Raw genomic sequence first — 22,076 nt, 5'->3', positions numbered from 1 at the left:
TCCAGAGAGCTTTATCTCACTCCAGAGTCCAGTCAGGAGTAAAACAGCTCTGGGGTTAGTTCCAGAGAGCTTTATCTCACTCCAGAGTCCAGTCTGGAGTAAAACAGCTCTGGGGTTAGTTCCAGAGAGCTTTATCTCACTCCAGAGTCCAGTCAGGAGTAAAACAGCTCTGGGGTTAGTTCCAGAGAGCTTTATCTCACTCCAGAGTCCAGTCAGGAGTAAAACAGCTCTAGGGTTAGTTCCAGAGAGCTTTATCTCACTCCAGAGTCCAAACAGGAGTAAAACAGCTCTGGGGTTAGTTCCAGAGAGCTTTATCTCACTCCAGAGTCCAGTCAGGAGTAAAACAGCTCTGGGGTTAGTTCCAGAGAGCTTTATCTCACTCCAGAGTCCAGTCAGGAGTAAAACAGCTCTGGGGTTAGTTCCAGAGAGCTTTATCTCACTCCAGAGTCCAGTCAGGAGTAAAACAGCTCTGGGGTTAGTTCCAGAGAGATTTATCTCACTCCAGAGTCCAGTCAGGAGTAAAACAGCTCTGGGGTTAGTTCCAGAGAGATTTATCTCACTCCAGAGTCCAGTCAGGAGTAAAACAGCTCTGGGGTTAGTTCCAGAGAGATTTATCTCACTCCAGAGTCCAGTCAGGAGTAAAACACCTCTGGGGTTAGTTCCAGAGAGATTTATCTCACTCCAGAGTCCAGTCAGGAGTAAAACAGCTCTGGGGTTAGTTCCAGAGAGATTTATCTCACTCCAGAGTCCAGTCAGGAGTAAAACAGCTCTGGGGTTAGTTCCAGAGAGATTTATCTCACTCCAGAGTCCAGTCAGGAGTAAAACAGCTCTGGGGTTAGTTCCAGAGAGATTTATCTCACTCCAGAGTCCAGTCAGGAGTAAAACTGCTCTGGGGTTAGTTCCAGAGAGATTTATCTCACTCCAGAGTCCAGTCAGGAGTAAAACACCTCTGGGATTAGTTCCAGAGAGATTTATCTCACTCCAGAGTCCAGTCAGGAGTAAAACAGCTCTGGGGTTAGTTGCAGAGAGATTTATCTCACTCCAGAGTCCAGTCAGGAGGAAACATACTTTAATTTATAGGCATGAGCTGGCATGAGATCATTCCTAGAGACTACACCCTGACCCTTGTCCTCCCTGTTGGACTGGCTGTGTCGAGTCAGCAAATCAAACGACTCAATGGCGTGCTTCACTTTACAGTATGGGCAAAGTGATGATCCACCACAAGTTAAACTGTGTGTGTGTGTGTGTGTGTGTGTGTGTGTGTGTGTGTGTGTGTGTGTGTGTGTGTGTGTGTGTGTGTGTGTGTGTGTGTGTGTGTGTGTGTGTGTGTGTGTGTGTGTGTGTGTGTGTGTGTGTGTGTGTGTGTGTGTGTGTGTGTGTGTGTGTGTGTGTGTGTTACAGTATTATTTATTCACAATTGGAAATGCAGGGTCTTGGATACTTTTGTTCCAGCCCAGCACTAACTCACCTGATTCCAGTAATGGTGGGCAGTACATTACTGCCATCAACAGTTAGTGCCTGTAGCTCATCTGGGCTATGCTTAATGACCATTAGCGGAAAGAAAGGTTTGCGTGTTAACTTGTTGATGTAGTACTTGTAGCATGCTGAGTTCTTCAGTCAGGGTTGGATAAGCGCCATTCATATATACAGTGCATTCTGAACGTATTCAGACCCTTTACTTTTTCCTTTTTTTATGATACAAACCATATTTTAAAATGGATGAAATAGTTTTTTCCCCCTCATCAATCTACACACAATTCCTCCTAATGACAAAGAAAAAACAGGTTTCCAAAATGTTTGCTGATTAAAAAAAAACAATTGGCAGCGTTTACACCCTTGAGTCTTCTCGGGTATGATGCTTGGCACACCTGTATTTGCAGAGTTTCTCCCATTCTTGTCTGCAGATCCTCTCAAGCTCTGTCATGTTGGATGGGGAGCGTCGCTGCACAGCTATTTTCAGGTCTCTCCAGAGATGTTTGACTGGGCCCCTCAAGGACATTCAGAGACTTGTCTCGAAGCCACTCTTGCATTGTCTTGGCTGTGTGCTTAGGGTCATGGTCCTGTTGGAAGGTGAACCTTCGCCCCAGTCTGAGGTCCTGAGCACTCTGGAGCAGGTTTTCATCAAGGATCTCTCTGTGCTTTCCTTTGTTAATCTTTCCCTCGATCCTGACTAGTCTCCCAGTCCTTGCAGCTGAAAAACATCCCCACAGCATGATGCTGCCCCCACCACGTTTCACCGTAGAGATGATGCCAGGTTTCCTCCAAATGTGATGTCTGGAATCCAGGCCAAAGTGTTCAATCTTGGTTTCATCACACTAGAGAATCATGTTTCTCATGGTGTGAGAGTTTTTTAGGTGCCGTTTGGCAAACTCCAGGCAGGCTGTCATGTGCCTTTTACTGAGGAGTGTCTTCCATCTGGCCACTCTACCATAAAGGCCTGATTGGTGGAGTGCTGCAGAGATGGTTGTCCTTCTGGAAGGTTCTCCCATCTCCACAGAGGAACTCTGGAGCTCTGTCAGAGTGACCATCGGGTCTTTGTCACACCCCTGACCAAGGCCCTTCTCCCCCGATTGCTCAGTTTGGCCAGGCTGCCAGCTCTAGGAAGAGTTTTGGTGGTTCTAAACTTCTTCCATTTAAGAATGATGGAGCCCACTGTGTTCTTGGGGACCTTTAATGCTGCAGAAATGTTTTTGCACCCTTCCCCAGATCTGTGCCTCGACACAATCCTGTCTCTGTGCTCTACTGACAATTCCTTTGACCTCATAGCTTGGTTTTTGCTCTGACATGCACTGTCAACTGTGGGACCTTAAATAGACAGGTGTGTGCCTTTCCAAATCATGTCCAATTAATTGAATTTACCACAGATGGACTGCAATCAAGTTGTAGAAACATCTCAAGGATGATCAATGAACACAGGATGTACCTGTGCTCAATATCGAGTCTCATAGCAAAGGGTCTGAATACTTATATAAATACTTAAAAAAAAAAAAAATTATACATTTGCAACAATTTCTTAAAACCTGTTTTTGCTTTGTCATTGTGGGGTATTGTGTGCAGATTTATGAGGAAAAAAGTGTATTGTATCCATTTTAGAATAAGGCTGTAACGTAACAAAAAAGTCAAGGGGTCTGAATACTTTCCAAATGCACTGTAGATGCTACCTAAGCAGCCATGTCTCCCAGGGCTGTTAGCTTTCATTGCAGGTACGGGAAATGGGAGAGGTGGCTCATTCCTCGTTATCAATTTAGCATGTTGCTGAGCGGTTTGGAAGGAGAGTGGAGACACCTTCTCCAGGGTTCTGGCCAGCAGCGTTTCACTCTATTAAATGCTGTCCGGGGGCATCATTTATTAACATGATCCACGAGATGGGTGACGGGGGAGAGGGAGGAAGGTAGAGGAGAGGGAGGCAGGGAGAGACGAGGGAGGAGGGGGAGAGGGAGGCGAGGGACGATGGGGAGAGGGAGGCGGGGAGAGGAGAGGGAGGAGGGGGAGAGGGAGGCGAGGGACGAGGGGGAGAGGGAGGCAGGGAGAGGAGAGGGAGGAGGGGGAGAGGGAGGAAGGTAGAGGGGAGGCAGGCAGGGAGAGGCGAGGGAGGAGGGGGAGAGGTAGGCAGGGAGAGGAGAGGGAGGAGGGGAGAGGGAGGCGAGGGAGGAGGGAGGCAGGGAGAGGAGAGGGAGGAGGGGAGAGGGAGGAAGGTATAGGGGAGGCAGGCAGGGAGAGGCGAGGGAGGAGGGGAGAGGGAGGAAGGTATAGGGGAGGCAGGCAGGGAGAGGCGAGGGAGGAGGGGGAGAGGGAGGCAGGGAGAGGAGAGGGAGGAGGGGGAGAGGGAGGCGAGGGACGAGGGAGGCAGGGAGAGGAGAGGGAGGAGGGGGAGAGGGAGGCAGGGAGATGAGAGGGAGGAGGGAGAGAAGGAGGAAGGTAGAGGAGAGGGAGGCAGGGAGAGGCGAGGGAGGAGGGGGAGAGGGAGGCAGGGAGAGGTGAGGGAGGAGGGGGAGATGGAGGCGAGGGATGAGGGGGAGAGGGAGGCAGGGAGATGAGAGGAGAGGGAGGAGGGGGAGAGGGAGGCAGGGAGAGGAGAGGAGAGGAGGGGGAGAGGGAGGCAGGGAGAGGAGAGGGAGGAGGAGGAGAGGGAGGCAGGGGAGAGGAGAGGGAGGAGGGGAGAGGGAGGCAGGGAGAGGAGAGGGAGGAGGGGGAGAGGGAGGCAGGGAGAGGAGAGTGAGGAGGGGGAGAGGGAGGAAGGTAGAGGAGAGGGAGGCAGGGAGAGGAGAGGGAGGAGGGGAGAGGGAGGCAGGGAGAGGAGAGTAAGGAGGGGGAGAGGAAGGAAGGTAGAGGAGAGGGAGGAGGGGGAGAGGGAGGCAGGGAGAGGAGAGGGAGGAGGGGGAGAGGGAGGAAGGTAGAGGGGAGGCAGGCAGGGAGAGGCGAGGGAGGAGGGGGAGAGGGAGGCGAGGGACGAGGGGGAGAGGGAGGCAGGGAGAGGCGAGGGAGGAGGGGGAGGGGAGGCACGGAGAGGAGAGGGAGGAGGGGAGAGGGAGGCGAGGGATGAGGGAGGCAGGGAGAGGAGAGGGAGGAGGGGGAGAGGGAGGCAGGGAGATGAGAGGGAGGAGGGGGAGAGGGAGGAAGGTAGAGGAGAGGGAGGCAGGGAGAGGCGAGGGAGGAGGGGGAGAGGGAGGCGAGGGAGGAGGGGGAGAGGGAGGCAGGGAGATGAGAGGAGGGGGAGAGGGAGGCAGGGAGAGGAGAGGGAGGAGGGGGAGAGGGAGGCAGGGAGAGGCGAGGGAGGAGGGGGAGAGGGAGGCGAAGGACGAGGGGGAGAGGGAGGCAGGGAGAGGAGAGGGAGGAGGGGGAGAGGGAGGCAGGGAGAAGAGAGGGAGAGGGAAGGGAGAGGAGAGGGGGGGGGGGACTAAAGGTATTGCTGGCTAAAGGTATCCCGCCTGTCATGACACTGTCCGGGGTTTTAATTACACTGCTGTGATTGCTGCCAAAAGACTGTAACAAAGAGTGTATTTTTTAGAGGTATAGGTTTATAGAGGTTAGATAACCAACTCAACTCACTGTTTGATTTTAAAATACTGCAGCTCAGACTTTCTCTCACCCTTTTTCTCTCCCTCCCTCCCCTCTCCTCACCTCACAGCCCTTCATTCTCTAACACTCCAACAGACTTCCCTGTGTTTTATTGTGATAAAAACACTTTAATGACAGCTCGGTCTTGTAGCTCAACTTTTCAGTGTCAGTCGTTTAGGTCCTGGGGTTTGGTTAGGTCCTGGGGGCCAATTAGGCCCTGGGGTGCAGTTAGGTCCTGGGGCCCGGTTAGGTCCCATGGGGTCTAGTTAGGCCCTGGGGTGCAGTTAGGTCCTGGGGCCCGGTAAGGTCCCATGGGGTCTAGTTAGGCCCTGGGGTGCAGTTAGGTCCTGGGGGCCAATTAGGCCCTGGGGTACAGTTAGGTCCTGGGGCCCGGTTAGGTCCCATGGGGTCTAGTTAGGCCCCGGGGTGCAGTTAGGTCCTGGGGCCCGGTTAGGTCCCATGGGGTCTAGTTAGGCCCTGGGGTGCGGTTAGGTCCTGGGGCCCGGTTAGGTCCCATGGGGTCTAGTTAGGCCCTGGGGTGCGGTTAGGTCCTGGGGCCCGGTTAGGTCTTGGGATCGCATTACATCTGTCTGAAAAGCCCAGGTGCATCATCAGGGTTGTCTCATTCAGTCTGACCCCCCGGGGTCAAGTAACACACATACACACACATACATACACACACACACCAGGCCTTCATGTAACACCGTTGATCTGTGCTTCATTCTATAGTCAGTTGACTCCTGATATCTCCAGGAGTGAAAAGTATTATTTTTTTCTTAATCTATTGTTGTCTGGTACTGTCATTTTGCTAGCTTGGTCCATCTACTTTAAGTCCTGCCTGTCTTCCCAGTCGCCTACTTGGTGTTTGAACTGATGGCTGCTCATAATTTGCAGATGATTGTTGACAAATCAACCAGGATTAAAGGTCAGGGCAATTTGTGACTGTTGTTTTTTTCATAATCAGTGGCTGTATTGGAGGGAGAGTGTTTTTTCCTCTCCAAGGCAATCAGCAATTAATACCGGGAGGTGTGCTCTTCCCCTCTGCAAGGCAATTAGAAATTAGTGTTAGTATTTCAGTCTCCCCTATTTTCTCAGTGGCAGCTGTAAGCAGTGGTCACGTCGCAGAACTAAGATCGTCGCCGAAACGAAGACGGTTCTGACAGTTGTTGGAGGAAAGGAGGAGAGGAAGGCTCCACACCACTCACTCACTTGAGTACTATTTATCATTTTGCTCTTTTGTAGCTTTGGTAACTATGTGTGTGTTTTCTAAACCTGTTCGCTCCTCTTCCTGTAGGCTTTACAGACGCTCCTCTTCCTGTAGGCTTTACAGACGCTCCTCTCCCTGTAGGCTTTACAGACGCTCCTCTCCCTGTAGGCTTTACAGACGCTCCTCTTCCTGTAGGCTTTACAGACGCTCCTCTCCCTGTAGGCTTTACAGACGCTCCTCTCCCTGTAGGCTTTACAGACGCTCCTCTCCCTGTAGGCTTTACAGACGCTCCTCTTCCTGTAGGCTTTACAGACGCTCCTCTTCCTGTAGGCTTTACAGACGCTCCTCTTCCTGTAGGCTTTACAGACGCTCCTCTTCCTGTAGGCTTTACAGACGCTCCTCTTCCTGTAGGCTTTACAGACGCTCCTCTTCCTGTAGGCTTTACAGGCGCTCCTCTTCCTGTAGGCTTTACAGACGCTCCTCTTCCTGTAGGCTTTACAGACGCTCCTCTTCCTGTAGGCTTTACAGACGCTCCTCTTCCTGTAGGCTTTACAGACGCTCCTCTTCCTGTAGGCTTTACAGACGCTCCTCTTCCTGTAGGCTTTACAGACGCTCCTCTCCCTGTAGGCTTTACAGACGCACCTCTCCCTGTAGGCTTTACAGACGCTCCTCTCCCTGTAGGCTTTACAGACGCACCTCTCCCTGTAGGCTTTACAGACGCTCCTCTCCCTGTAGGCTTTACAGACGCTCCTCTTCCTGTAGGCTTTACAGACGCTCCTCTTCCTGTAGGCTTCACAGACGCTCCTCTCCCTGTAGGCTTTACAGACGCTCCTCTTCCTGTAGGCTTTACAGATGCTCCTCTCCCTGTAGGCTTTACAGACGCTCCTCTTCCTGTAGGCTTTACAGACGCTCCTCTCCCTGTAGGCTTTACAGACGCTCCTCTTCCTGTAGGCTTTACAGACGCTCCTCTTCCTGTAGGCTTCACAGACGCTCCTCTCCCTGTAGGCTTTACAGACGCTCCTCTTCCTGTAGGCTTTACAGACGCTCCTCTTCCTGTAGGCTTTACAGACGCTCCTCTTCCTGTAGGCTTTACAGACGCTCCTCTTCCTGTAGGCTTTACAGACGCTCCTCTTCCTGTAGGCTTTACAGACGCTCCTCTTCCTGTAGGCTTTACAGACGCTCCTCTTCCTGTAGGCTTTACAGACGCTCCCCACCCCTTGTCTGCAACCCTTCTAATTAATGTACCCTGTGGGCACAACCCATGTGGAATTCCGGTTCTCTGGCAGCGTTTGAACTGCTGATCTGCGGTCAAGAATACAGAGTTCATCTCAGCCTATGATGCCCTTCAGTCCTTTGACTTTTTGGCCCTGATGGAAACATGGATCACCCCAGAGAACACTGTTACTCCAGCTGCTCTCTCTTCATCTGACTACTGTTTCTCTCAGTCTGAAAGCATCTGGTCGTTGTGGTGTTGGCACATGTCTACTCATTTCTCCCAAGGGAAGATTTGTCTTTTCTCCCTCACCCACCTGTCCATCTCCTCAATTTAATCGCATGCTGTCACTGTCACACAAGAGCTTAACATTGTTGTCATCTATTTCCCACCAGGTGCCCTTAGAGTCGTTCTGAGCGATTAACAAAAGTTACTTATTTTTTTCTTTCTGGTTATTAAACAACTAATTGACCGAAGTCGGTTGAATTATTTGAATTCCATTTCACCCCCCCAAAAATTGTGAGCTCAATGTGCACATTGCAGAGCTTCTGTAGCTTCTCTAGTTGTAGTTTCAACAAGCCAATATTCTACATAGTTTTGCGCATAAAACGTGGTAATTAACTACAATGACCATAATCCATTGAACATCTACTTATCCGGTCTGTTTCTTTTATGCCTGATTTGGAAAAGAGAAGAATGCGTGATCGTGAGGGACAGGGTTGAGGAGTAACAGATTACATATAATCCATTACATTAAGGGATTTGTATTTTTTTTACTGTAATCCGTTACATTACCAGCAAAAATATTGTAATCAGATTACAGATACGTTTGAAAAACTAGATGATTACTTTGAGGATTATTTTTAAATTCAGAAAGAATGTTTGCAAAAAAAAATATTTTACACTTCTCTTTTTTCTCAATAACTTTCAAATCTGCATTGAAAAAATGTGCAAGTTTAAATTTGTTCAACGTGAGCGAGTCAGACCATAAGTCAGAGACAACTATGATGACACACCAAATGTGTTTGATAGACCACAGGAATTGCATTTTGTAGGCAACAGTTCAAGATATGTCTTCCAATGGTGCGACTGCTGTCAGCATCCAAAGATGATCCAACTTGAATAAACTCTTGGGAGGTAAGGATGACAGTAGTGGTGTAGTCTACAGCGATACGGATATCACTTATTATTGATATCTATATAACTCATTGATGTGAATCACACTGCTGCTCTCTCATTTAGCTATTTGCGCCTTACGGATTGTGGTTGATGTGGATGGTTGTTCACAAATCTAAATGTGTATTTGAACCCAATAATGGTTGAATTCAAGATGTCTAAGCTGCCTATCAATCATAATTTTTGAAACCAGTGGACAGTCAGTGAAAAATGCGCTCTTGCAACAGCTACATACTGTGAACCTCTTCCCAAGGAATAAAAGTGAGGCTTTTATTGCTCAATCTAATTCATGCTGATAAAAAAACAGAACAGAACAGCGCAAACTGGCTCTAACCAGAATAGAAAGAGGAGTGGGAGGCCCCGGTGCACAACTGAGCAAGAGGACAAGTACATTAGAGTGTCTAGTTTGAGAAACAGACGCCTCACAAGTCCACAACTGGAAGCTTGTTTTGAGGGTACTACTCAATGAAGCTGCCAGTTGAGAACTTGTGAGGCATTTGTTTCTCCAACTAGACACTCTAATGTACTTGTCCTCTTGCTCAGTTGTTCACCAGGGCCTCCCACTCCTCTTTCTATTCTGGTTAGTGCCAGTTTGCGCCATTCTGTGAAGGGAGTAGTACACAGCGTTGTATGAGATTTTCAGTTTCTTGGCAATTTCTCGCATGGAATAGCCTTCATTCATCAGAACAAGAATAGACTGATGAGTTTCAGAAGAAAGGTCTTTGTTTCTGGCCATTTTGAGCCTGTAATCGAACCCACAAATGCTCCAGATACTCAACTAGCCTAAAGAAGGCCAGTTTTATTGCTTCTTTAATCAGAACAACAGTTGTCAGCTGTGCTAACATAATTGCAAAAGGGTTTTCTAATGATCAATTAGCCTTTAAAAATGAAAATCTTGGATTAGCTAACACAACGTGCCATTGGAAAACAGGAGTGATGGTTGCTGATAATGGGCCTCTGTACGCCTACTTAGATATTCCATAAAAAACAACAGTTTCCAGCTACAACAGTCATTTACAACATCAGCAATGTCTACATTGTATTTTTCTTTTTCAATTTAAAGTTTTATTAAGTTTTCTTGTTTTTCAATTAACAAACAAAACACATTCCACATTCACAGATGTGACAGGCTTAAAAAAAAAGTTAAAATATAATAATAATAATTTAAAAAAATACAATAAAAAAAATAAAAAAATAATTAAATAATAAAATCATTTTTTGTTGGTATATATATATCGTTCTTGATTCGATCCAGGAGTGGAAGATAATTTTCTTTGAAAAGGCTATTCAGATCTGGTGTTATGAAGATCCCGAGGTATTGAAACCCCTGTGTTTTCCATTGGAAAGTACATAGTGTCTTCATAGAGTTGGTGAGTGTAATATTGAGAGGGCAGACGGTGGATTTGGTAAAACTGATCTTATAACCTGAAAACTTGTCATACTGAGCAATTGTGTCTAAAATGAGAGGGAGGGATTTCTCAGGGTTGGATATGTAGAGCAAGACATTATCCGCGTAAAGTGAAATCTTGTGCTGCAGGCCACCTGCAGAAACACCCATAATACTTGGATTGCTCCTTATCAGCTCTGCCAGAGGCTCCGCCCCAACAAGTAGAGCAGGGGCGACAGCGAGCACCCTTGTCTTGTGCCCCGTTCCAGAGGGAATCTGTTAGAGTTCAGTCCATTAGTAGTCACCATGGCATTTGGATAAGAGTATAGTGATTTGATCCATTTAATAATTGAACTTTTCTAAGACTGAAAACAGAAAGCTCCACTCCATCCTGTCAAACGCCTTCTCAGCATCCAGTGAAGCCAGCAGGACAGTGGTCTTCTGTGCGTTTACTTGATCAATAATATCAAAAAGACGGCGAGTATTATCAGAAGAGTATCTGTCTCTAATAAATCCAGTTTGGTCCGCTTTTATTATTTTGGGAAGAAGAGTGTTTAGTCTTTTGGCGAGCAATTTGGTAATTATTTTGTATTCAAAATCCAACAAGCTTATGGGCCGGAAGGACGAGCAGGATTGGGGTTCCTTGTCCTTTTTGAGCAACACTGTAATGCAAGCTGTGTGCATTAAGTCTGGGAGAATTCCGTTTTTGCAAAAATCCTTCAGCATTGGCATGAAGATAGGGCTGAGCTGGGGCCAAAAATCTTTGTAGAACTCTCTGGGGAATCCATCTGGGCCTGGGGACTTATTAGGTGGCATGGAGGTAATTGCCTCCAGGATCTCCTCAGGAGTGAAGGGGGAGTTGAGATCTTCTTGGTCGGTCTCTGATAGTTTAGGTAGCGAGATTCCCACTAGGAAGGAGTGGAGTTCTGCCTCCATGTGTTTTCTCTCAGAGGTATATAGTTTGCAGTAAAAATCATGAAAAGTTAAATTGATCTTTTTTGGGTCATATGTGACCTCGTCCTCTGCTGTTCGGATAGCCATGATTGTACGCTCTGACTGCTCCTTTTTAAATTGGTAAGCAAGCAATCTACTGGGCCTATTGCTATACTCATGGTATTTCTGTTTTTTTTATCTCCCGAGTGTAGTCCAAATTCAGTTTGGCTTTGGCTGCTTTAAGATGACTCCAGGAGGTGCTGTCTGGGGATTGTTTATGTATTTTTTCACATAATTCCAGCTCCCTCTCAAGATTCCATTGCTTTTTTCTTAGAGGAAGCATATGCAATTAGATGACCTCTTAGTGTGGCTTTAGCAGCGTCCCACATTGTGGCCGGAGAAACAGGAGAATCTTTATTGTCTTGTGTGTAGTTGTCTATCCATGTAGTTACCAATGTATGGAACACTTTGTTTGATAGCATGGAGGTGTTGAAGTTCCAGCTCTTTGACCTCGGGATGTTTTTGCAGAGGTCCAAGCAGAGGTGGACAAAGGCGTGATCTGAAAGTGCTATGGGTCCGATTGTACATGTGGCTGAATTTATGAAACTCTTTGGGATAAAAATGTAATCTATACGGGAGTAGGTGTTATGGACATTAGAGTAGTATGTATAGTTCATAGATGAGCTATTTGTCTCTCTCCAGATATCTATCAGTCCCATCTCTTTAGTAAGAGAGTTCAACATCTTTGCAGATCTCGGATTTGTGGTGGGGACTTGAGATGATTTGTCTTGGGTTGGGTTAAGAGTACAATTAAAATCTCCGTCCACCACGCCAAAGGAAACACAATGCTCATTGAACAGGGTTATCATTTTTGACATGAAGGCAGAAGTATCTGTGTTTGGGGCGTATATGTTTAAGATAGTAATTGGTTGATCATATAGTGACCCAGTTATCAAAATAAATCTCCCCTCTGGATCAGATACGTTTTTGTCAATTATGAATGGAACATTCTTATGGATAAGTACGGCTGTGCCTCTACTGTTTGATTTGAAAGATGAGAAATACACCTGTCCCACCCAAGCTCTGCGGAGTTTGGCATGTTCAGCATCACAGAGGTGTGTCTCTTGTAATAGCGCAATGTCTGCTTTTTCCTTTTTTAGAGCACATAGTATCTTTTTCCGTTTTATTGCATGCCCTAGACCATGGCAGTTCCATGTCAATAGATTTAAGGTACTAGTCATCGTCATCGAACAGTAATCGAACTTTAGTGCAAGTCATCTCTGGGTAAAAGTGGATAGTAATTACAGCTGCGTTCACATAAAAGGAAAATAAATGGTGTACATAAAATAATGATCTCTGAACACCCCAGCCGAGTTCCCAAACAACTCGACACATCTTGTTGGATCTATTACCCCCCAGCTCAGTCTCAATTCTGTGTTCTGAAAAAAACTAAAAACCGTGAACAGTCAGCAACGCACAACGTCTCCCTCTCCCCACCAAGGAAATGCCTCATCCTCTCCACCCCACATTGAGTAAATGACACAGTATCCCCCGTCCAGACCACACTAAAAGAGGGAGAAAATAAAATCAATAGCCCAGCCTACATATACCTCCCCCAAGGGACATAGGGAACCCCAAGTAATAATAGCAACAAAAAAACAGGGAAATAAAAGTAGGCTGAAACATTAGTAGGCCTAGGTTAGGCTATACAGCCCATCCCTCTCAGTTAAAGGAAAATAAATATAAATTGGACGGCTATAATGACATTTAGCGGGGCGGGTGGGTCAATGGATATCGGCTATATGTTGTCTTACCTCCTTTAGTAATAGCATTAATCGCATTTAGTTATTGGTCTGTTTCTCATTGGCCAGGATTGTCTTTCAAAAAACGGTTTGCATTTTCGGGAGTTTTGAAGTGTCGCAAGGCTCCTTGGTGAAGAATCCTGAGCTCGTTTGGGTATTTGAATCCCCTGAAGATGCCTCAGTCAATGGAGTATTTCTTCACTTCGTCAAACTCTTGGAGCTTTCAGCGTATTCCAGTTGACAGGACCTGGTGTAAAGTGAGTTTGGCGTTTCCCACTGTGATGGGTTGTTTTTCGCCGCCTGTAGGACTCGTTCCTTGTCGGTGAATCTCAGGAAACCTATGGTGATTGGGCGCGGTGGTTGTCTGGCTGTTGGTGGAGGCCTTAGTGCTCGGTGAGCTCTCTCCAGTTCTATGGGCCTGTCGGTGGATAGGTGGAGCCACTCGGGAAGTCTGTCTTGCAGTTAGCGGATCAGTGGCATGATTCCCTCTTCTTTTTCGCCCAGATTTAATAGAACAAAATTATTCCTTCGCCCCCTGTTTTCCAGGTCCTCTGTTTTCTCTTCCAGATGCTCGATATTCTTTTTAGCATATGCTATTGTTTCCATGGCATCTGTCAATAAGTTTTCCATGGATGGGATTCGCCCCTCTGCCTCGTCCAGGCGCCCCGCGTTTATGGTTATCTTGTTGTTGATGTCAGGCAAAGCGTTTTCGAGGATTGTCACCTTGCCCCCTATCGCACTGAGCTGAGAATTAATGGCATGTAATTTAGTGTTGAGTTCTGTACGTTGGGATCTCAACTCAGAAAGGATGTCTTCGACAGAGTGCGAGGTTGGTATTCGTTGGGCCTCGGGGAGGGAGCGGGTTCTCTTGCTCCTGGCTAATGGCGCTAGTTTTTTCTGAAGCTAGCTTCTTCTTGGAGGCTTTTTCCATCGCTAAAGCTCGAGTCCGGGTAAAAATGTCACCTGTAGTGTCTCCTTTTGTAGCCGCCATGACTTTTTCTTACTAAAGCTAAATGAGTTTGAACTTGGAGTGGAGGTAAGATTAGGAATTGGAAACTACTTGTGCGAAGCTCTTAGTTCATGCGGCCATCTCGTTCAAGGGTCACGTGATCCCCCTACGTTGTATTTTTGATCAATTTGATCTTATTTCAATGGACACAAAATGTGCTTTTCTTTCAAAAGCAAGGACATTTGTAAGTGAATCCAAACTTTTGAAAGGCAGTGTATATACTTTATATCCATTGATTGTTGAATAATATAACTTATACATGCCTCATGAGCTCAGTTCAACTGACACACTCCACGAGAACCCAAAATATAAGCTTGTTTTTCTCCATGTTTGTAAACATTGTAAATGCCTCATAACATGGTTAAAACAATCATTTGATATCATGGATGGTCAGTCCTTGCATCCATATCTCTGTCTATTATAAATGCAACTGAGTGGTTACCTTACTCCAGGCCCATCCCTCAGCTTTTTACCAAAACAGTGGAGGGGAGTCCATTTTGTTATTGTTTCATCTGTGGATTTGCCCTTTAAACAGCTGCATATTATCAAGATATCAAAGTGTCACCAACTAAAAGGTAAACAATAGGCCTGTAGCAAATGCAGCATATGGCATCATTTCCCCATGTAAATATCACTTTTCAGCAGTGGTCAAAACATGCCATTCCATGAGCGCAGCATTTATATTTAAACTCAAATCAATGAGCCCAATCAGTCCTCCATGACAACAAAATCATAAACAACAGAGTACGGCTGGCTAATAAGTCGTTCATTTTGGGGTCATGCTCAAGTAAAACACTTTGGTTAATCTATACTTCCAAGTCCTATTCTTGAAGATCAAAGGGTATAACATTTATTGGAATGACTGGAATTCTGATAGCCTTTGGTTTTTAAAGTAACAATATAATTTAATCATATTATTCTATGTAGTAGAAAGCGATGGGTTAGAAGAAGCCTACATACTGTAACCAACACATAAAGTAAAATGTAACATCTATATATAGCCAGCTATGTAAACTTTAACATTGATTTATCCTGCAATAGATGTTGTTCAATTGGTAACATACATTTTTGTCTTCCAATGCCTCTTAAGGGAAAGTAATCTAAAAGTAACTGAATATAATCAGATTACATTACTGAGTTTGGGTAATCCAAAAGTTATGTTACTGATTACAATTTTGAACAGGTAACTAGTAAGGGATTACATTTAGAAACTAGCCCTACCCAAACTTGGTGAGGTGATTTATAGAGCAGCTGTTGCTTCGCAAGGTATCTCTTCCTGAAAATACATGATCTAAGTGATTGATAGTTGGTATTCAGCAGTCATAAGAGTATACCTTAGAACTACTAAAATAGTGAGTTTTTCAGACAGCATAGGCAGCAGCTTTATAGAGATGAGATACTGACTTGGAATGAAATAATAAAGTCATCAGATAAAACAAATGTACTATACACAACTGAAATATAATGGTAATAAATTATGGTTAATAAGTGATCACAACCATCATGGGATTTTTATTAATTGCTTTATTCTGTTACAGTATTTAACCCAAATATTTGAGATCGAAACCAAACCGACCTCAAAAAGCACTACTCACTCATCACCACCTTAGAGTTCCTCAATGAGCTTGACACCTTGATTAGCTCATTTTCTTATGGCGGCTTACCGCTCTTTGTACTTCGCAACTTCAACCTCCGGACGTCTGCCTTCGATTAATTTATTTTCAACTCTCTCTTTCCCCTCCTTGCCTCTTTTGACCTCATCCTTTTCCAGTCCCCTCCCACTCACAAGGCAGGCAATACACTTGACCTCATCCTTTTCCAGTCCCCCCCCACTCACAAGGCAGGCAATACACTTGACCTCATCCTTTTCCAGTCCCCTCCCACTCACAAGGCAGACAATACACTTGACCTCATCCTTTTCCAGTCCCCTCCCACTCACAAGGCCGGCAATACACTTGACCTCATCCTTTTCCAGTCCCCTCACACTCACAAGGCAGACGATACACTTGACCTCATCCTTTTCCAGTCCCCTCCCACTCACAAGGCCGGCAATACACTTGACCTCATCCTTTTCCAGTCCCCTCACACTCACAAGGCAGACGATACACTTGACCTCATCCTTTTCCAGTCCCCTCCCACTCACAAGGCCGGCAATACACTTGACCTCATCCTTTTCCAGTCCCCTCCCACTCACAAGGCCGGCAATACACTTGACCTCATCCTTTTCCAGTCCCCTCCCACTCACAAGGCCGGCAATACACTTGACCTCATCCTTTTCCAGTCTCAAGGCAAGCAATACACTTGACCTCATCTTTACTAGAGGCTGTTCACCTACTAATCTCACTGCAACCCCCCTCCAGGTCTCTGATCAATACTTTGTTTCCTTTTCTGTCTCCCTTTCCTCCAACCATAACCACTCAGCCCCTACCCAGAAGGTCATGCGCAGTCGTAATCTTCACTCTCTCTCTCCCACTACTCTCTCCTCTTCTATCCTGTCATCTCTCCCTTCTGCTAAATCCTTCTCCCTCCTGTCTCCTGATTCGGACCCTAAGCTCCTCCCTTTTTGCCTCCTATGACTCGCACTGTCCCCTTTCCTCCCAGTCAACTCGGCCCTCCCCTCCTGCTCCATTGCTGAGTGACTCATTGCGAGCTTACTGAACAGGGCTGCAGGCAGCTAAGCAAAAATGCAGGAAGACTAAACTCCTTTCACTCCCTCCTCTCTATGTTCTCTTGCTCTGTTTCCACTGCTAAAGCCACTTTACATCACTCAAAATTTCAAGCTTCTGCCTCTAACCCTAGGAAACTCTTTTCCACAGTCTCCTCCCTCCTTAATCCTCCAGCCTTGTCAACCACTTTGAAAAGAAGGTTGACAACATGTGCTCCTCATTCCCTCAGCCTATTGAGTCCACTGGTCCCAGTCACACTGAACTACCTTATGCCTTGGCCTCTTTCTCTCCTCTCTCCAGATGAAATCCTGCGACTAGTGAGGTCCGGCCGCCCGACAGCTTGCCTGCTCGTCCCCCTCCATTTCTGGAGACCTTCTTCCCTCATTAACTCATCCTTGACCACTGGCTGCTCCCCATCTGACTTCAATATGGCCCAAGTTGCTCCCCTGCTCAAGAAACCAACAGTCAACTTAAGCGTGCTGTCCAATTTTCTCGATAATTTTCTTGACCCTAACCAGTTGGCCTTCAAGACTTTTTAAATTTTACTAAGCAAGTCAGTTAAAGAACAAATTCTTATTTTCAATGACGGCCTCGGAACAGTGGTTTAACTGCCTTGTTCAGGGGCAGAACAACAGATTCTTACCTTGTCAGCTCAGGGATTCGATCTTGCAACCTTTCGGTTACTGGTCCAACGCTCTAACCACTAGGCTACCTGCCGCCCCAGGGTCAGTCAAGATGGGGCAGTCAACTGAGACCACTCTACTCTGTGTCACGGTGGCTCTCCCCACTGCCAAAGCTGACTCTCTCTCCTCTGTTCTCATCCTCCTAAATCTATCAGCTGCCTTCCACACCGTGAACCATCAGATCCTCCTCTCCAACCGCTCTGGGCTGGGCGTCCCAGGCTCTGTACACTCTTGGATTGCATCCTACCTGGCAGGCCACTCCTACCAGGTGATGTGGAGAGGACCTCTGTGTCTGCACCACATACCCTCACTACTGGTGTCCCCCAGGGCTCGGTTGTATGCCCCCCCCACTTGTCTCTAAACACCAAGTCACTCAGCTCCGTCATATCCTCACATGGTCTCTCTTATCATTGCTATTCGGATGACATCCAACTACTTCCAAAACATCTGAAACCCTACCTTTTCAAAGACTATCTTAAGTAATCCAACAGTGCCCCCCCCCCCCACACACACACATTGGCTTACTGTAATTATCAATGAGCTGGGAGGGGGGAGGAGAGATTGAGGGAAGAGCTGGTGGTGAAAAGTCATGGGATCTGAAAAGTGTAGCTAGAAGAAATTACAGAAAATACACACATCAAAATATAAATACAAAAGAAAAAGAAAAACAGTCATTCCTCAGTAACAAAGGCTTCTCATTGGCCAAACCGTTGCTACATGGACACTTTGGCCATGTCTTAACAGTGCTTAACAGTAGTCTCCTTTCTATTATTCGGTATACCCTGCATCTTATATCTGTTGGGTGTGTGTACTACACCAACTGTGACTGTGAAACAGAATGAGTCAAGAGTGAAGGTCAGAGTCATTTAAAGGGGTTTCAGACTCCTAGGAGTGCAGGAGTGGAGGAGAGAGATAGTGTCCTATTGTCTCAGACAAAGTAGAGATAGAAGGCAAAGAGATAAAAAGAGTGAGCAATGAGGCACAAGTGAAGGAGAGGTAGAAAGAAAACGGATAAAGACAGATCGAGAGATTGCGAGTGACGTACAATTTGCTTTCACAGCATATATGTGTACGTGTGTGTGCCTGCAAGACCGTGCGTGTGTGTCTTCAAGTGCAAATATGTGTGTATGTAAGGTAAAAATGTATTGCTACTGGAGTGGGATCTATCCTGTCCTTACACAGTGACACAATGAATACTTTAAGCAATAAGGCACAAGGGGGTGTGGTATATGGCCAATATACTACGGCGAAGGGCAGTTCTTATGCACAACCCAACACGGAGTGCCTGGATACAGCTGTGGTATATTGGCCTTATACCATAAACCCCCGAGGTGCCTTATTGCTATTATAAACTGGTTACCAACGTAATTAGAGCAGTAAAAATACATGTTTTGTCATACCCGTGGTATACGGTCTGATATACCAAGGTTGTCAGCCAATCAGCATTCAGGGTTCGAACCATCCAGTTTATAATTTCAAGTCTTTCCCTGTCCTCTCCAGTTAATCTAGATACATACTCATAGATGAAGTTTCCCCCTCACCCGAACACCTCTCTTCCTCCTCATCCTCCGATTCCCTGTCCCTCGCTCCTCGTCTTCCCCGTCCCTCGCTCCAAGTCTTCCCCGTCCCTCGCTCCTCGTCTTCCTCGCTCCTCGTCTTCCCAGTCCCTCGCTCGTCATCTTCCCCCTCCCTCGCTCCTCGTCTTCCCCGTCCCTCACTCATCGTCTTCCTCGTCCCTCGCTCCTAATCTTCCCCGTCCCTCACTCCTCTTCTTCCTCGCCCCTCGCTCCTCGTCTTCCCCGTCCATCGCTCCTAGTCTTCCCCGCCCCTCGCTCCTCGTCTTCCCCGTTCCTCGCTCCTCGTCTTCCCCGTCCCTCGCTCCTCGTCTTCCCCGTCCCTCGCTCCTAGTCTTCCCCGTCCCTCGCTCCTCGTCTTCCTCGCTCCTCGTCTTCCCAGTCCCTCGCTCGTCATCTTCCCCCTCCCTCGCTCCTTGTCTTCCCCGTCCCTCGCTCCTCGTCTTCCCCGTCCCTCGCTCCTCGTCTTCCCCGTCCCTCGCTCCTCGTCTTCCCCGTCCCTCGCTCCTCGTCTTCCCCGTCCCTCGCTCCTGGTCTTCCCCGTCACTCGCTCCTCGTATTCCCAGTTCCTCGCTCCTAGTCTTCCCCGTCCCTCGCTCCTCATCTTCCTCGCTCCTCGTCTTCCCCGTCCCTCGCTCCTCGTCTTCCTCGCTCCTCATCTTCCCCGTCCCTCGCTCCTCGTCTTCATGTCCCTCACTCCTCGTCTTCCTCGCTCCTCATCTTCCAGTCCCTCGCTCCTCATCTTCCCCGTCCCTCGCTCCTCGTCTTCCCCGTCCCTCGCTCCTCGTATTCCCAGTTCCTCGCTCCTCGTCTTCCCCGTCCCTCGCTCCTCGTCTTCCCCGTCCCTCGCTCCTCGTCTTCCCCGTCCCTCGCTCCACGTCTTCCCCGTCCCTCGCTCCACGTCTTCCTCGCTCCTCGTCTTCCCCGTCCCTCGCTCCTCGTCTTCCCCGTCCCTCGCTCCTTGTCTTCTCGTCCCTCACTCCTAGTCTTCCCCGTCCCTCGCTCCTCGTCTTCCTCGCTCCTCGTCTTCCCAGTCCCTCGCTCGTCATCTTCCCCCTCCCTCGCTCCTCGTCTTCCCCGTCCCTCGCTCCTCGTCTTCCCGTCCTTGCTCCTCGTCTTCCCAGTTCCTCGCTCCTCGTCTTCCCCGTCCCTCGCTCCTCGTCTTCCCCGTCCCTCGCTCCTCGTCTTCCCCGTTCCTCACTCCTCGTCTTCCTCGCGACTCATCTTCCAGTCCCTCGCTCCTCATCTTCCCCGTCCCTCGCTCCTCGTCTTCCCCGTCCCTCGCTCCTCGTCTTCCCAGTCCCTCGCTCCTCGTCTTCCCCGTCCCTCGCTCCTCGTCTTCCCCGTCCCTCGCTCCTCGTCTTCCCGTCCCTCGCTCCTCGTCTTCCCCGTCCCTCGCTCCTCGTCTTCCCCGTCCCTCGCTCCTCGTCTTCCCCGTCCCTCGCTCCTCGTCTTCCCCGTCCCTCGCTCCTCGTCTTCCCCGTCCCTCGCTCCTCGTCTTCCCCGTCCCTCGCTCCTCGTCTTCCCCGTCCTTGCTCCTCGTCTTCCCAGTCCCTCGCTCCTCGTCTTCCCCGTCCCTCGCTCCTCATCTTCCCCGTCCCTCGCTCCTCGTCTTCCCCGTTCCTCACTCCTCGTCTTCCTCGCTCCTCATCTTCCAGTCCTCGCTCCTCATCTTCCCCGTCCCGCGCTCCTCGTCTTCCCCGTCCCTCGCTCCTCGTATTCCCAGTTCCTCGCTCCTCGTCTTCCCCGTCCCTCGCTCCTCGTCTTCCCCGTCCCTCGCTCCTCGTCTTCCCCGTCCCTCGCTCCTCGTCTTCCCCGTCCCTCGCTCCTCGTCTTCCCCGTCCCTCGCTCCTCGTCTTCCCCGTCCCTCGCTCCTCGTCTTCCTCGCTCCTCGTCTTCCCCGTCCCTCACTCCTCGTCTTCCACGTCCCTCGCTCCTCTTCTTCCCCGTCCCTCGCTCCTCGTCTTCCCCGCCCCTCGCTCCTCGTCTTCCCCGTCCCTCGCTCCTCGTCTTCCCGTCCCTCGCTCCTCGTCTTCCCCGTCCCTCGCTCCTAGTCTTCCCCGTCCCTCGCTCCTCGTCTTCCTCGCTCCTCGTCTTCCCAGTCCCTCGCTCGTCATCTTCCCCCTCCCTCGCTCCTTGTCTTTCCCGTCCCTCGCTCCTCGTCTTCCCCGTCCCTAGTTCCTCGTCTTCCCAGTTCCTCATTCCTCGTCTTGCCCGTCCCTCGCTCCTCATCTTCCCCGTCCCTCGCTCCTGGTCTTCCCCGTCCCTCGCTCCTCGTATTCCCAGTTCCTCGCTCCTAGTCTTCCCCGTCCCTCGCTCCTCATCTTCCTCGCTCCTCGTCTTCCCCGTCCCTCGCTCCTCGTCTTCCTCGCTCCTCATCTTCCCCGTCCCTCGCTCCTCGTCTTCATGTCCCTCACTCCTCGTCTTCCTCGCTCCTCATCTTCCAGTCCCTCGCTCCTCATCTTCCCCGTCCCTCGCTCCTCGTCTTCCCCGTCCCTCGCTCCTCGTATTCCCAGTTCCTCGCTCCTCGTCTTCCCCGTCCCTCGCTCCTCGTCTACCCCGTCCCTCGCTCCTCGTCTTCCCCGTCCCTCGCTCCTCGTCTTCCCCGTCCCTCGCTCCACGTCTTCCTCGCTCCTCGTCTTCCCCGTCCCTCGCTCCTCGTCTTCCCCGTCCCTCGCTCCTTGTCTTCTCGTCCCTCACTCCCTAGTCTTCCCGTCCCTCGCTCCTCGTCTTCCTCGCTCCTCGTCTTCCCCGTCCCTCGCTCCTTGTCTTCTCCTCTCTCACTCCTAGTCTTCCCCGTCCCTCGCTCCTCGTCTTCCCCGTCCCTAGCTCCTCGTCTTCCCAGTTCCTCGCTCCTCGTCTTGCCCGTCCCTCGCTCCTCATCTTCCCCGTCCCTCGCTCCTGGTCTTCCCCGTCCCTCGCTCCTCGTATTCCCAGTTCCTCGCTCCTAGTCTTCCCCGTCCCTCGCTCCTCATCTTCCTCGCTCCTCGTCTTCCCCGTCCCTCGCTCCTCGTCTTCCTCGCTCCTCATCTTCCCCGTCCCTCGCTCCTCGTCTTCATGTCCCTCACTCCTCGTCTTCCTCGCTCCTCGTCTTCCAGTCCCCCGCTCCTCATCTTCCCCGTCCCTCGCTCCTCGTCTTCCCCGTCCCTCGCTCCTCGTCTTCCCCGTCCCTCGCTCCTCGTCTTCCCCGTCCCTCGCTCCTCGTCTTCCCCGTCCCTCGCTCCTCGTCTTCCCCGTTCCTCGCTCCTCGTCTTCCCCGTCCCTCGCTCCACGTCTTCCTCGCTCCTCGTCTTCCCCGTCCCTCGCTCCTCGTCTTCCCCGTCCCTCACTCCTTGTCTTCTCGTCCCTCACTTCTAGTCTTCCCCGTC

Source organism: Oncorhynchus keta, chromosome 1 (genome assembly GCF_023373465.1).
Source record: "Oncorhynchus keta strain PuntledgeMale-10-30-2019 chromosome 1, Oket_V2, whole genome shotgun sequence".
In the NCBI taxonomy this organism is placed as follows: domain Eukaryota; kingdom Metazoa; phylum Chordata; class Actinopteri; order Salmoniformes; family Salmonidae; genus Oncorhynchus; species Oncorhynchus keta.
This window is presented reverse-complemented; position numbering follows the sequence as displayed.